Below are 17,520 nucleotides of genomic sequence, written 5' to 3'. Positions count from 1 at the left end.
ATTATATGTGTGTCAGGTGTAATGTATGCAAAGGGGGTGTATTGACGCAAAGAAGGGTTGTACAAATGACGCAGTGAAATATATGAGATTTCACTGCGTCACTTTTAGGACGCTTTTGTGTCAAAATTTTCCACCTGCCTCACAGCAGGTGTAAGACTGACGCAGGCCCTTTCACTTAGGGCGTTCCCTATGTGAAAGGATGCATTTTTGGAAATTATTTTTTTAAATGGCATAAATTGAGATAGAATATACAAAAAAGAGGGGCATATTTACAAGCTGCGTGTGCAATCTTTGACATAGCTGTGTATTTATAAGGTAGACTTCTTTATAAATTGTTTTTTATACTTGGATTCAATGCTGGTTTATAAATTGTGCAATGGTTTCATTGGAGTTGTAAATATGGTCATTTTTTTAGGCACATTGTGCAAGCTGTAGCATGGGTGGAAGGAGTGAATGTTTGGAGAGGGATAGGAATAGCAGATAGAAAACCATATGAAATGGGGGGGAGATGCATAAACACACAGCTATGTCAAAGATTGTGCACGCAGCTTGTAAATATGCAGGCAGACAAAGCAATCTTTGACATAGCTGTGTGTTTATAAGGTAGATTCTCACAGTTATAAGATCTCAGACGGCATTTTATATTCTTGTCTGGGTGTATATTTACAAGCTGTGTACACAATCTTTGACATAGCTGTGTGTTTATAAGGTAGACTCTCACAATGTTAACATCTCTCACATTACATAAGGTAAGGTCATGGGATTGCCCCATTTGAAAGGATGCATTGCTGGAAATTATTTTTTTTCTACAATTTTTTACACTGTTTTTCCCTGTGGTGCGCTTGAGGGCCTCATTTATGAGGCCATGCGTCACTTTTATGCCGCCGGTGCGTCACTTTTTGTGACGCAGCAGTGGTGTAAAAATTGCACCTTGTTGAGTTATATTTACAAAGTGACGCATCTAGTTAGCTGCGTCACTTTGTAAAGCCCTGTGTCACATTATATGTGCGTCAGGTGTAATGTATGCAAAGGGGGCGTATTGACGCAAAGAAGGGTTGTACAAATGATGCAGTGGAATCTATGAGATTTCACTGCGTCACTTTTAGGACGCTGTTGTGTCAAAATTTTGCAGCTGCCTCACAGCAGGTATAAGACTGATGCAGGCCCTTTCACTTAGGGCTTGTCCCATGTGAAAGGATGCATTGCTGGAAATTATTTTTTTAGATGGTATAAATTGAGATAGAATATACAAAAAAAGAGAAACATATTTACAACATGCGTGCGTAATCTTTGACATAGTTGTGTGTTTATGCATTTTCCCACCAATGCTGTGAGAGATGTTGACATTGTGAGAGTCTACCTTATATATATTAATATCGTGGACATGTGCCTAAGATCACACTGATGGGTGAATTAAGCTTCACTCACAGTTTGATCCTAGGCAGGTTAGCAGGATGTTACATGTAATGAGAAATTAAAGTTATGTGTTGCTTATATATAGGTGGCTTGTTTTTCGTCTGTAGAGAAAGTGAAATAATATGAGCAGAGACACACATACTGCTTGCAGAGACAGACATGGTACATTATATCTAACATTCTGATCATGTGCCTAAGATCACATTGTGAGTGAAGCTTCATTCACCCATCACTGTGATCTTAAGCAGAGTAACACATACTGTTGGCGGAGACAGACATGGTACATTATATCTAACATTGTGATTATGTGCCTAAGATCACTCTGTGACTGAAGCTTGATTCACCTATTATTGTGATGTTAGGCAGAGTCACATATACTGTCGGCAGGGACAGACATGGTACATTATATCTAAAATCCTATTAATCTGTCTAAAATCACACTGTGAGTGAAGCTTGCTATAATGAACAACTAGAGTGCTAACATTTAGAATATATGGCAAATGTGTGACACATCTGAATGCCTTCTTGATGGAACTAAAGTAAACAAGCATTGAAAATACAATAGATTTGGTGTGATATTAGGCACATGTGCACCATATTACATGTAATCTACCATCTCTTTGTCTGCAAGCAGGATATATGTTTCTGTTGATATTATTTCAAATTATTTTCAGGCGAAAAACAGACAACCTATCTATAAACAAGACATAACATTAAATAATAAATATTATTTAACATTGTGGAAGCGGTTTGTAAGTATGCCAATGAAAACTTTACACTATTTCTGGACTAGCATTAATACCAAACATTGAAAATTTATGGCAAATGTGTGACACATCTGAATGTCTTGTTGATGGAACCTACGTAAACAAGCATTGAAAATGCAATAGATGTGGTGTGATTTTAGGCACATGTCCATGATATTACATGTAATGTACCATCTCTATCTGTGGAAGCAGTATGTTTGTCTCTGCACAAATTATTTCTCTGTATCTACAGGTCAAAAACAGGCCACCTATATATTAAGAAGATATAATATTAATTAGTAAATTATATCTAACATTGTGCAAGCGGTTTGTAAATATGCCAATGAAACCTTTACACTATCTCTGGACCAGCATTAATGTCAAACATTCAGAATTTATGGCAAATGTGTGACACATCTGACTGCTTTCTTGATGGAAGCAAGGTAAACAAGCATTGAAAAGGCAATAGATTTGGTGTGATCTGAGGCACATGTGCACGATATTACATGTAATCTACCATCTCTGTCTGTGCAAGCACTATGTGTGTCTCTGCACTAATTATTTCTCTGTATCTACAGGCCAAAAACAGACCACCTATATATAAACAAGACATAAAAATTCATTAGTTAATCATTTTTGACAAAAAGCAAAGCACATGTAATGTAAATGAGCGTTTTGTTGTATACTAGTATTTATATTGTTTATTTGTTGTAATTGCTATGTAATATGTTTGTTGTGGTCTATAATATGTCATTTTTTGTTTTCCACAGATTACAATCATCTATACAAACAAAGAGAAAGATGCCTTCTAAAAGAAGGAGAGACAAAATTTATAAGAGAAAATTAAGGTCTAAGGAAAAAGAAAATCAAGAACCAACCAAAATAAAATCTTCGGAGAAAAAGAAAAATGCTCCTGGTAAGCAAAGTACAAATTTTCTTAGGAAATTATTGAAATTTGAAGCAAAAAAAAGTTTTTAAAATAAAAAGACTGAAACACGTGTAATTTCAAAAAAGATTGGATGTCCTTCTACAATTGTTAGACGTGTACAAGGAGACATTATTTTGAAATGCAATAGAAGAAGCAAACAATTTTCTGACATTCGTAGACGAATGTTTTACAACAGGATTATCACCAATTTATTAAAAAATATAAAAAGTTATAAACAAAAGACAGCTTTTTACAAGAAAAAAACATAGTTAAGATCGTGGATGAAGCATTTAAAGTGAAAAATAAATTGTTTTGTTTAGTAATGAATAGAATTCGTACACTTGATACAATAATTAATGTGTTCAAATCAAAATGTAAGTGGAGGAGAGTAATTAATCGAACTAATTTTTGTGATGTTTTTTCTGGAGAATGGAAGCATAGTTCAAGTTCTGAGCCATTTTTTAATGAAGAAAGTTACTTTCAGGATAATGATTTGGTGCATGCAGTTGACACCAGTGGTCGAGCATATGAGGTGAAGGACGGTTGTCGGGTTGAAAAAGAAGAGATTGTGCCTATAAATACAGAAGAGGTGTTAGCTGATGAGGTTTTAGGGAGATGTCCTAAGGCTCCAGTGTATACATGGAATTGTAGTAGTATTTGTAGTGTCCGCCAGGAATCAATTGATTTGTTTTGCACTTTCTTACGGACATATACTAAGAAAACTATGAAACAAAAAATGAAAATTTTACAAGAGTTAGATCCTTGTAGAGTGAGAGAAAAAACAGGTTTGCAAGGGTATTCACTGGCTTGTCTTTCAAGAAAAGTATGTCAGAGTGTTTTCACCATTTTAGGATGTTAGCAGTGCATCATAATAAAGTGAGGAAATTAGTGAGAAGGTTGTACTATGCAAAAAGTCCAGCACTTAAACTAAAACAGTTAAACAGTGCTCTTTTGCATGGAACTGAATTAGATGTCAAAAACATTTGTGATGAAATTGAGTTTTGTTACTGTGGTGAAAAAGAGGTAGTGCAGAAATTGATACAGTAATGGAAGGTAATGTAGAAGAGAATGTAGAGATTTTAAGTACAGAAAATTTTGAAAATGAAATTATAAAGTTTAAGGTCAATTCAAGTGAAAGGCCTAATTTTTCTTGTGTTTATTGTCGACGGACTCATTATAAGCATCAGACTAGATTAGTTGATTTATATGTAAAAAGCGAAAAGATAAATAATAATGAGTGGAAGGATTTTGCAACTTATTTGTTGGTTGAAAATTGTTTTGATTTGGGCTCTGATCAACGTATTTGTACATATTGCTATAATAAATTAAATGAAAATAAAATGCCTGCTAGAGGTGTTCATAATAATCTGGAGTTGGTAGACATTCCTTCTGAATTGATGGATTTAAATACCTATGAGTCTATTCTGATTCAATGTGTGCATCCTTTTCAGGCTATTGTTCGCATGGAGCCTAAGACAGGGAAATTGCCTCCTTCAGATTTACAGAGAGGATTAAAGGGAAGAGTTGTTTATTTGCCTCTAGATTTTAAGAAAAATATTGATACCATTGGTGTTGAAAAAGTAGAAGAGGAACCTCTGGTTATTCTAGTTAATGGTGTTCCGACAAAAAATAAGAAAATCTGGCAAGAATTAGTGGATGTTAGGAAAGTCAAGAAGGCAACGTTGTATCTGGTAAAAAATAATCAGTACTATAAAAATATGTATGTGGGAGATGAGGAAACAACTGTACAAGACGACACTGATGTCTCTACTGGACAAATAGAAAAAATTTGATGTCTCTAGAAGTGAAGAAATTTACGAACATTATAGTGTTCATCCATTGCATTCCAAAGAAGTAATGGGGAATGCTATTAACTTGTTTCAGATGAAAAAAGCTGAAGGAAGTCCCATTAGTGTATGGGAAGAAAGTTTAGAAGCTCGTTGTTTCCCCCAATTGTTTCCCACAGGTCAAGGTGGACGATATGACGACCGACCTGTTCAAATTCCTGCATCTGAATACCGGAGTTCAACATTATATGCAGAAGATCCAAGGTTTCGTCAATGCATTCCATATTTGTTCCATCTACTGTTTGAGAGTGACTTGTCTGGACTTTCCTATGCAGTAACCATATATTGAAAAGTGGAGTACATCTACAAAATGTTTCGGCAAGGGATTTTATGGATAAAGTCAAACTGGGGGGGCGGAGCTAGCAGGCGATGAAAATGGCCGCATAGTCCCTGAGCTCCGTCGGCGCCACCTACATATCCTGCACGATCCTGCACCAACCTTGCTTGTTCGGCATCCCCGACACCCCCGCGACTGGCGGTGCCGATAGGGAACGGGCAGACCCGTCTGGGAGGAGACTCCATCGGCCCCAGCGGCGGTCAATGACTTGTTCTCCTGGGCGCCGGGAGGGCCTGCAGACCGCAGCCTCTCGTAACACCGGACCCACACTGCGTGAGGAGGCGTGCGGCAGTGGCCCGCGGGCTCACCCCCAGTGGACGACTCTCCTGCGCCGGGCGGCTGCGGACTCGGCGAGGGGAGGCGGCCGACACAGCGGGCCATCGGAGGCCTCAGATACCTACCGCCGCGAGGCAGCAAGAAAGACGGTGAGCCCGTTCAGCGGGGGAGGAGGGAGCCCGGCGGCGCCATTACACCGCGACCGCTAGGGAAGCAGCTACCGCACTGCACAGAGAGGGACCCGCACTAGGCAGCAGGACAGCGGCGTGCCCGGTTTTGGGGCTTGCCCTCCCCCCTTCCATACGTCCACTCGAGTGGGTCACCTGTTCGGGGCCCTACAGCACTTGGGGACCCAGTAACAGAGACGGTGGTGGCGCCTGCAGAGACCTGTTCCACAGTCCAACACGCCACTCACCTGCATCGAATGTGCCACTGGGGGGTCAGCTCACGTGGCCCAGGCATCAAAAGGCGGACTGTGTCATTATTGTGAGGGGCATTCTGCATCCTGGGTGTTATAGACGCGCTCCTTCCCCAATTCAGCAGAGGCATAGGGGGGTGCTGTGGCAGCCTCCTGGCCCCCGATTTCTCTGGTCGTGAAGCCGGTGAGGCCCACTGGTGGGAGGACAGCTGAGTGCACGTCCGCAGTATATTTGGCGCCAGCGCTTCATCGACGGAGGAGTGCAGTCATCAAAGGACGCTGTCAAACATGGGGAAGGGGTACAGGACCCAGAGTAAGCTCCCCTTCTCGCAAAAGAGGCTGCCAGTTCAGAGTCCTCAGGCACAGCGAGACGAAGAGATGGGTACAGGGGAGCCGCAGGAAGAAAACTCGGACTTGAAATCAATGCTCAGATCCATGGAGCAAAACATCCAGACGAACATTGCGGCTCTGGGAACCAAGATGGACGCCATGTCCTACAGAATGGACCGCATGGCGGAGCGCCTCGACAAACACACGGAAAGACATGATATGGCCGAAAGGCGAATCACAGAGGTGGAGGAGGCCCAAACGGACCTGGACACGGCGAGGCGGCGGGCGGAGACACTCATCAGAACACTGCAGGACAAAACGGAGGATTTGGAGGCGCGGTCGCGTCGCTGCAATCTCCGCATCACTGACCTGCCGGAGACCACTCAGAACGGGAAAATGTTATTATTTATAGAACGATTGCTCACCACGCTATTGGGAGAAGGTGTGTTCTCTGCAATGTTTGTGGTGGAACGCGCTCACCGCACGCTTGGCCCACAGCCCAACCCGGGTTTCTCTCCCCGTCCGATCATAGCGAAGTTGCTAAACTACAGGGACAGAGACACGGCGCTCAGGCTGGCTCGAACCAAGGGTGACCTACGCTTTGAGGGTTGGCGATTTCCATATTCCCAGACTTCACGGCGCGGGTGCAAGAGGCACGCAAGCATTTCGCCCCTCACAAGAAACGCCTCAGGGACATGGGCCTCGATTATGCAATGTTGTAACCGGCCAAATTGCGTGTGAATAGGCAGGGCCATTCACATATCTTCACGGACCCAACAGAGTTGCAGAAAGCCTTGAAAAAGTGGGCCAGAGATAAGACTGACGGGCAAGCCGAGACCCAGAAGGCAGCTGATCAAAGCCACTTAGATGAACAGGAATGACATGGTGGCTCGATGCTTGGCGCACAGTGAACTTCTGCTGAACACTCTGTTATCCTAGAGGTTGGAGGGACGTTGACCCGGAGCAGAATCCTACGACCGTGATGTGGCAGATAAGTGGGGCAAGGGTTCTGTATAGACATGGACTACTAGAGGCATTGATCTCCGTCCACATAGACTATATATGCCTTTGATAAGTTGATGACAGGTGGAGTGTGGGGATCGCCTATAGGGCGGCGGGGGTGGAGGGGACAAGTACGGTGAACTAGGGAGAATAACCGTACTGATGTGCAGGTTGGTGCGTTGATGCATTGCTGGTGGTGCAGGACGGGGGTAGGGGGGCTGGGCACCAGAGTTGGGAATTTACCACCGAGGACGAGTTAGCTTGCTACCTTTGCCTCCGAGCATTATGCATATGGGGCAGTTGAAATTGTTGTTGGGGAGGGGCGGGTGGGATGGGGACCTGCATGGCCGAATTGGGGTGGGTCTGCTGTGGGAGGCGGGTGGAATGTTGGGGACTGTATTTGGGTACAAGTTGTTACTTTGTTTGACTGCGGATGTGCTAAAAGCGGACTTTTGGGAGGGTCCCACTATGTGTGCTACTGTAACTGCCACGCCAAACTGCATGATCGACGCGCCCCTTCCGGGCACCTGAGACTCATGTATGATTGCCTCATAACTCACAATGACAGACAGCGCTGTGGCTGATGCCACCACATCACAGCTAGGCTCTGCACCAACTCACCTCAGAGTTCTGACGTGGAATGTGAGGGGCCTCAATGACTTTAGAAAGCTGCGTAAGGTCCTTAGATATTTGCGTAGGCATCACATAGACCTCGCTCTCTTGCAGGAGACTCATTTACCTCTAAACAGCAAAATGCTGACACACAAAGGTATAGCGGGCTGTAGTGTGGCAGCGGGCTTCACCACACACTCGAGGGGGACACTCACGTGGGTCAATCCTCGCTCCAAACTCACATTGACGTCTCTAGAGACGGACCCTGAGGGAAGATATGTACTCTGTAGATGCAGGGGCAGGGGGCACGATTTATTGGTTGTGAATGTGTACGGCCCTGACTACGACTCCCCGGAATTTTACACGGAGTTAGCCCAGAAATGCAAGTCGCACGACTATTCCAGGATGCTCTGGGGAGGGGATTTCAATTTGGTACTCGACCCGAACCTAGATAGGTCTGCGGGACCCCCCAGGTGTCCGTCGGCAGCTGCCACGGTCCTACGATCTGAACTAGTGCACTTGGACCTACTGGATGTGTGGTGCAGTCGGCATCACTCCAGAGGGGGGTACACTCACTACTCCGCCTATCACGCACTTCACACCAGAATAGATTATTGGCTTGCATCACAACAGCTATCCAATAGTGTGAGGGACTGTCTGATACTGCCGCGCACGTTGTCTGATCATTCCCCTCTCCTCCTGATTCTGGAGACGCCGGCACACAGGATCCCCCCCCTTTAAGTGGCGCTTCCCCCCGTACTCCCTACTGGATGAGGTTTTCAGGGGAGAGCTCGCAAACGAAATTGACAGCTTTTTTGACACCAATATGGGCTCTGTGGAGAGCTTTCAAACGCTATGGGAGACGTTTAAGGTCTACATGCGCGGGCTAGCCATGGCCAAACACTCCAGTGTCCTGAAATCCATTCGGCAGAGGCTGCATTACCTTGAACAACAGCTTTCGGAGCTTGAGGAGAAACAGCGGGCGGACCCCGGGGGGATGCCCTAGAACAGATTAAACAACTGGTGACAGAATATAACGCAGAGGCGGACAGGGAGGTCCAACATATGGGTAAATACACCACGGCTCGAACTTATGGTGAGGGCGAGAGACCTGGCTCCCTCCTGGCCAACATAGTCCGAAGCGAAAGACGTCAACTTACAGTGGGCAAACTAGTGACGAGTACAGGGGAAGTCCTCACGGATGAAGAGCAGATAATTAGGGAATTCCGGCAGTACTATTCCACTCTCTACGAATCTAAGTCAACAGGAATGGAAGGGGCGATTGACGATTACCTAAGCTATATCAAAATGCCACAGCTGTCCAACTCGCAGAGAGAATTCCTCATGATGCCTATTCGAAAGGAGGAAATAGTGGAGGCGCTAGATAGCATGCAATCCGGCAGCGCCCCAGGTGCTGCCTGGCTGACGGTTCTACAAGGCCTTTAAAAATCAGTTGATACCCTTCCTCTCAACACTGTTTGACGACATATGCTTGGAAGGTAGCATGCCTCCATCCATGCAAGAAGCACTCATTATTACGCTCCTTAAACCAGGGAAGCCTTCCACTGAGCGCGGTTCGTACAGACCCCTGTCCCTGATAAATGTCAACGCGAAGCTGTATGCCAAGGTGCTGGCCACGCGACTCGCACTACTTGCCCCGGAGCTGGTAGCCCCGGAACAGGCCGGCTTCATTCCTTCTAGGAACCTAACGTACAACATACGCACAGTGCTAGGGATGATGCAGCATGTGAGGCCGGAGAATAAGGCATTGGCAGTATTTCTGGATATGGAGAAGGCGTTCGACTCAGTATAGTGGCCCTTCATGTCAAGAGTGCTTAGGAAGCTGGGATTGGGCGAACCTTTTCTACAAATGATAGGCGCCTTGTACTATAAACCATCGGCTAGAATACGAATAGGTGACAGAGTCACGGAAGCGTTCGCAATAGGCAGAGGCACTAGACAGGCTGTCCCCTCTCTCACCATTGCTATACGCACTTGTAGAGGAACCCCTAGCGTGTGCACTTCGAGAATACCACAGTCATGAGGGTATTAGTTTCCCTACTCACAAGATATGCATCTCCACGTACGCGGATGATACGCTTTTGTACGTCAGAGACCCGGAACTCAACCTATCCCCCGTACTTAGGGAAGTGGTGCAGTTCGGAGCATTGTCTGGACTGAAGGTGAACTGGAACAAATCGGTGGCGTTCCCACTGACTCCAGTGACAGGCAAGTTTGTAATGGATTACCCACTACAGTGGTCGGAAGACCCGATTCGATACTTGGGTATACAGCTGCATCCGGATCCGGATGTTTTAGTTAGGGAAAATTATGGAGTCGCATATACTAAGTTAACTGAGGATGTTGACAGATGGTGCAAATTGCCGTTGTCCTTGTCGGGCTGAATTGCGCTAATGAAAATGATAGTGCTCCCGAGGTTTTTGTTTCTTTTTAACAATCTCCGGGTGATCCTCTCAAAGGCCTTCTTCAAGACAATGACTCAGACCCTCACGCGATTGGCATGGGGAGGTAAGCAACCAAGGGTACAGTGGCAAGTCCTCATGCTCCCGTATGAACAAGGCGGTTTAGGGGCCCCAGACCTTGAAAGGTACTATAGGGTTGCTCAAGCGACACATTTGCATACATGGATACACGGGGATCGTAATATCCCGCACGTGATCCTGGAGACTCTATTCACGGACCCCCTCCCTCCACCGGCTACAGTATTTGAGCCGGCTACGCGCCGGATAGGATCTTTGGACTCCATCATAGCGACAAACCACGCCTGGCACTCTCTGGCCAAAAGACATGACTACGCTCTACTGTACTCCCCTCTTGTTCCGATAGATTGGGCTGTTTGGCTTTCGCCGCTGCGGGAGAAGGGGGTCACGAACGCCCTTAAACAATTAGGTATATCTAAGCTGGGAGACTTGTTCAAGGATGGGACGGTAGTTTCCTGGGACCAGATCGTCCCTTCCCAGACCCCGGTATCGCTGCTGCACCGTTTTCATTTCCATAGGATCCGTGCAGCGCTTCAGGTCCTGCTAGGTCCGACCATGGCGGAACCTCCCGAACTGCCGGAGCTGACATACGTTATAAAAACGCCATCCTCCAGCAACCTGATTTCGCGGCTATACAAGGCAGGACAGCTTCACGGGGAACAGCCACCTTCAAAAGCCCGATTGGCATGGCAGCGGGACCTGCAGGCGGAGATAAGTGACTCAATGTGGAAATATTGCTATCACAATACTAAAAAAGTGTCGCTTAATGCCCGACACAGACTTACTCATTTTAAATTTTTACAAAGAGTATATTACACTCCAGAACGCCTGCACAGATACGGCCTCCGACAGACGGCGGAATGTGAACGCTGCCATGTGCCGGTGGCGGACTTCCTACATCTGGCGTTGTCTTGCCCGGGTGTTAACAAATTCTGGGAAGACGTTTTTCTAGAACTGGGTATAATATTTTGAGATTGAACTCCCAGGCGACCTTGCGTTGGCATTGTTGGGACATACCAGGATTCTCCCACCGGCGACACGTCGCCTGGCAGATATGGGGTTACTTCTGGCTCGACGAGCGGTGGCACAGTGTTGGATGCGAGGACCGCTTCCAACCAAAGGCAGATGGGCCATGGACATGCTGTATGGCTGCACCCAGTCACAGCTCTATAGTGAACTCCTACCCCCTGTCAGTAGACCGAAAAAATTTTGGGACCTATATCTGACATACAACTCCAATAAAGACACCGCGGATCCAGATCAGGAGGAGACAGAGGAGCGGCATGAAGGGGTGGAGGGCCCCTAGGATTAGATACACAGTACACGGAAGCTCAAGCGGGAAAGTAGGCGGGACATCTGGGACTCTGGAGAGGCTGGAGGGACACAGGACACTTAGGAACACCCACATTGGGTTACACACGGAGCGGGGGGGCCTGGCGGGGGAGGGAACCTGATGAGTGGGGGGGATGCAGGAGTGGCGTGGACATGGGCGGGAGGTGGCGTGGCACTGAGGCGACAGTTATCTAGTAGTGGCAGACACATGGGCAGTCAGGGGGGGAGGGGTGGGGTTGGGTGGGATTGTTGCGGGAGTAGTGATAGACCCGGATTTAGTTGGCAGACGTGCACACTTCACGATATATCCCCATTACATAGTAGTCATCAAATACACGCTTACTAAGGCCTGAGGGGATGGGGCGGGGGGCATCGGCACATTCTGAACATCAACTAAGTTGTGCTATATAAGACCTGCGTCTCCTGATCCTTGGGATGACGGTGTGTTGATTTTACGAACTGGTTTTGTGCTATGTATTTACGTTGCCCTAGTTTGCTGCCGGCCCCAGGATTGTAGGCGAAAAGCTGTGTGTGTGTGCACTGACGACGAATAAAAGTTTATAACCCAAAAAAAAAAAGATAAAGTCAAACTGCAAGACAGTGTTTTGGAATCTCAGCTAATTAATCTTATGGCATGTCAGCGTGGTACTAACGAGTATTGGTACCGTCGTCATGGGGAATTGAAATGTATGCTAAGAAACTTAGGAACTCCTACATGGTTCCTTACTCTTAGCTGTGCTGAGTATGCTTGGGAAGACTTACTTGAATTTCTACAAGAGGCAAATAAAAACATTGAAAATATTGAATACAAGACACCTGGAGAACTGTGCTCTTTGAATCCAGTTAATGTATGCAGGTATTTCAATCATAGGTTTGAAGCTATGATGTCTTTTATTACAAACAAAAAAAATCCTCCGCTTGGTGAGGTGTTGGATTTCTTTTGGAGAAAGGAGTATCAAGCAAGAGGTGCTCCTCATATACATATGCTGCTATGGATTAAAGATGCACCAAAATTTGGAACAGATTCAGATGAGAAAGTGATGAGTTTCATTGAGCAGTATTCTACATGTGCTGTTCCGAAAAGTACAGACGAAAACAATTTAAGACAGCAAGTTTTACGCTTTCAAAGCCATCGTTGTGGGAAATACTGTCGTCGAAAATACAAATCCAAAGACAAGTTCTACACGAAATGTCGTTTTGCATTTCCACGTCCAGTAACATCGAAAGGAAGAGTCAACAATTTTATGTCTTCTCTGCGACATACTGTGACAAGAAAATCACCCAAAAATACATAAAACCTAAGAAGAAATGAGGAATCCAAATTCATAACTGACTACAACCCAGTCATTTTATCCATGTGGAATGCTAACATGGATATTCAATATGTGGCTGACAACTCTATTGCTGTGGCTCGATATGTGACGTCTTACATTACAAAATCAGAAAAGACGGAACTGAAGGAAATGTGGGAGGAAATTTCACATGAAAAGAGTCTAAGCAAGAAATTATAAAGTTACAGTCTGAAGATGTTGTTGCATCGAGAAATTGGAGCGTATGAATGTTCTGATCGGTTGTCATCAGCAAGTCTATATGCCAAATCTAGAACTATCATTTGGGTGAGTCTAGGTCTTGCTGCAACACAAAACCGAGTTTTAAAATCTGTACAAGAAATTGAGTATTTGGCGTCGAAAGAACCAGACAGTACAGATATTTTGAAGACAAACATGTTGGATACATACTATCCAAATAGAAGTACTCACCTTGAGAATGCTTGTCTCTATGAAGTTCTGCAAACCTACATTTTTAAAAGGAACGTCACAGAAGACATCAATAAAGGTGTATATGCTGTAATTGGATGTGAAGGCTGTTTAGTAAAACAAAGAAAAGGCCATTTGATTAATCATCGAAAATTGAGTTGTGATTCTCCAGACAAAAGAGAATTTTATTACTTAGCACTTTTACAACTCTTTAAACCTTGGCGTAGAGAAGAGGAACTACTTGGAGGTTTTCTTACTTATGAAGATTCGTTCAATGCAACCAAAGATACCATAGAATGTCCTGTTTTTTCAAGTTATCTGCAAATGTTGAACGAGGAAATACAGCAAGAAGCTACAATTGCAGCAGAGATTGCTAGCGACAGTTCTCGAGACAGTCAGAGTTCTGCTTCATTGAGTCAGGATCCACTAGGAGGACCAATTATACAAACTGAAGCTGCCACTGCCATGGATGAAGTTGAAAGAGCCATGGAACAAGCTCAGGAGGATGTACTTGATTTAGAAGATTTGGAAAAAGAACTAAACGTTGAGCAGAGACAAATATATGACGAAGTCACACAACAAATTGAGCATGGTTTATCACATGAGAAAAAAGAGTGCTCATGTACATCATTTGTGCCTATCCAACTATATGTCAGTGGAGAAGCAGGAACTGGGAAAAGTTTCCTGATTAAAGTGATTGCAACATATTTGCAGAAAACAACGGAATCATCGCTCTCTTGTGTTGTTACTGCTCCAACTGGGTTGGCAGCACACAGCATTAAAGGAACTACTTTACACCGCTTATTGATGCTGCCAGTGGAGCATGATAACAAATTACAATACCACAAGCTATCTGGAGAAGCTTGTTGTGAAGTTTCAAGAGTACTAAAGAAAATGAAACTTCTTATCATTGATGAAGTAAGCATGGTATCAAATGTAATGCTTGCTTTTGTGCATTTAAGAATGCAAGAAACTCTTAAAGCAGACTATGATGTGTTATTTGGAGGAAAACACATCATTGTTTTTGGAGATTTACTGCAACTAACTCCAGTGAAAGGACAGCCAGTGTTTAAAATGCTTACGCATGAAGATACCAGGAAGTGTTTAGGAAGCATTGGAAATGTTAACATATGGCTACATTTCAAATATGCAGAACTGCTTCAAAATATGCGACAGGCAAAGGATGAAGATTATAAAAATATTCTACAAGATGTAAGAATTGGAAAACCAACTGAGCATGGCAAAGAAGCGTTACATGCACGATTAATTTCAAATTTGTTTCCAAAGGAAAATATTCTTCCAGAGAATATTTTTAAGAAAATTCCTGAAAACAAGTCTGTCATATGCTTGATGCCAACTCTGCAAGAATGTTCAATCTTTAACACCAAAATGTTAAAGTTGGAAAATCAAGAGATTGTGAAACTGGAAGCTATTGATTAAATAGAACATGAAGGAGCCACTATTATTTTGTCAGAAAAATTGAAAACAAAATTGGATTCTTTAGAGAAGACAATATCCAAAACTGCTGGTATGGAAAAGACTCTGTATGCATCTTTAAATTGTCGTATAATTTTACGACGTAATTTACGTGTGGAAAGAGGTTTAGTAAATGGAGCAATGGGTCATGTTGTAGATTTTGTGAATTACCGAAATAGAGATGGAATTGAAATTATAAAAATTAAATTTGATGGTATTGAAGAAGTACAACAAATCACTTGTTGTTCTGCTCGCTTTTTGCTAGTGAAAGATTTATATGTCCGCAGAAAACAGTTTCCTGTTTCTTTAGCATATGTAGTAACTATTCATAAATCTCAAGGTTTATGTGTTGATACTGCTTTGGTGAATATTGGAAATTCTGTGTTCAAGGAGGGCATGGCATATGTTGCTTTATCTCGAGTCAGAACTTTATCTGGATTGTACTTGATTGATTTTGATGAGACAAAGATTAATGCAGATCTAAGTTGTGTAAAAGAATATAATAGGTTAAGAAGAGAGTATGCTCCAAATTTACCTCAATATCCTCTGTTTGAAAAGCGTGTGGTAGGCCGAAAAAGAAGAAATGAGAAAAATTGTAGTGAAGTTGTAGCAAAAAGAAAAAAAGTAGATGAACCAGTAATTGTAAGCAGAAAGGAAATGGATTCAGTTAAAGATGTTGTTGGATTTCAGTTTGAAAATAGTTCTGGTGTCAACTGCTATGCTAATGTAGTGGTTAATGTTATTTTCTTTCTCCAAACTGTAAAAGAACAGATTGCTCAAAATCGTGATCAAACACTTTGTTGTCTATTAAATTCTGTGTTTGGGAAATGTAGCAGTGATAGAACAAAAATACAAAGTGTTTCTGAAATTTGAAAGGTTTTAGACATATGTTCTGGTCTAAATCAATTTTCACAGAATATTCAGCAAGATTGTCAGGAATTTCTAATGTATATGCTTGTTGTTTTACAAGATGAAGGGGTAGATGTAGAAAATCTTTTTGGCCTTTCTTATAAATGGCAACATGATTGTGACAATTGCTCCTTTTCAAGTAGTACTACAGTAGACACTGAAAGATTTATATATTTGACTTTACCAGACTGCAAATCAGTGTCTTTTAATAATCTAGTTAGAGCAGTAAATCAAAACATGGTGTGTAGTCAATGTAAATCTGAAATGTTATCAACTTTATTTTTAATAAGATATGGACAGTATGTTATTTTAATGTTTCAACGATGTAGACCTGATGGGACTAAATTGACTACATTAATTAAAAATGTTGTGGCTTCTCAATTATCAATTTCAGGAAGAACCTTTACAACTGCAGCAATTATTTACCATGATGGTCCTTCAACAACATCAGGACATTACACAGTTTATTTAAAATGTCAAAAAGGTTGGCAGCTCTGTAATGATACTCAATTGACTTTCAAAAAACGTTTGCCTTCTGACTTACTAAATTCTTACCTGGTGTTCTTACAACCGAAATTTTAGGAAAGGTAATTGACCTATGAAGATTGCAGCAGTTAATATAACTTAGTTTACTCTTCAAAATTACTTTCTGAATGAGAGTGATGAAGGTAATAAAAAACATGTAGTTCTCATAGAGATAGTATATGTTCATTATCAGATTTTTTTTCTTCAGTTTTTTAACGTCTTTATTTCGAATTATTCTTCTTAAAAGACAAACATATGAACAAAATTACATAAAATAAAATGTAATTAGTTAAACAGAGTCATAAATATTTATAAACAGACTGAACCAAAGACTAAGAAATAGTTAAAAATCTCAAATTGAACATACGTATCAAGACGTCAAAGGAAAATTTAAAACATTAGAATATATATTTATATAAGAAAAAGCAAAAAGCAAAAAGCAGATCATCAATGCTGGTCAGATCATAATATAATGGGCTAACAAGCTATTTAGGTTATTCTAGTCTAACATACTATTTAGGTTTTTCTGGTCAAGGAACTACGGACTGACTTAGCCCTTATTAACCAGGCCCACCCAAGGAATTTGGACATTCCGATGGCTAACCATTCAGCAGTATTAGTTCTCAAAATATGCAATGCATTACTACTCACTCGGGTGTTTAGTCTAGTACATATCGGTTTTAGCCATTTGTATCGTGGTTCACGATAAGCAGTACATACAAATAGAAAATGACCTAATGTTTCTTTGCAGTCGGTACAAAAGGGACAGTTGGATGACTCTGACTTCTGCCAGCCACTAGTGAAAACCCTTAGTGGCAGTGTACCTACGCGAAACTGGTGGTATAGTTTCCTATCTAATGTTTTAAGGATAACATCCCAATAGGTCTCTGTATGGGGGACTGCTTTGTGGAGCAAGAACTGGCCTGTCAAGTTCGGTTTCTCCGAAAGAGCAACGTGTTCTTTTTTTACCGTAGACCAAAAGAGAAGTTTAAAATCTTTCTTTGTGGGAAAGGTATGAGAGCCCGGCTCCGACCAAAGCAAGGGAAGACCCATTTCAATCAGAGTGTTCCTAATTTGCTTAAACCATGGTATGTCACCTGCCCCCTGC

This window comes from Lissotriton helveticus, chromosome 4_1, assembly GCF_964261635.1.
Source record: "Lissotriton helveticus chromosome 4_1, aLisHel1.1, whole genome shotgun sequence".
Taxonomy (NCBI): domain Eukaryota; kingdom Metazoa; phylum Chordata; class Amphibia; order Caudata; family Salamandridae; genus Lissotriton; species Lissotriton helveticus.
The sequence above is the reverse complement of the archived record's forward strand: the minus strand, read 5'-3'. Positions refer to the sequence as shown.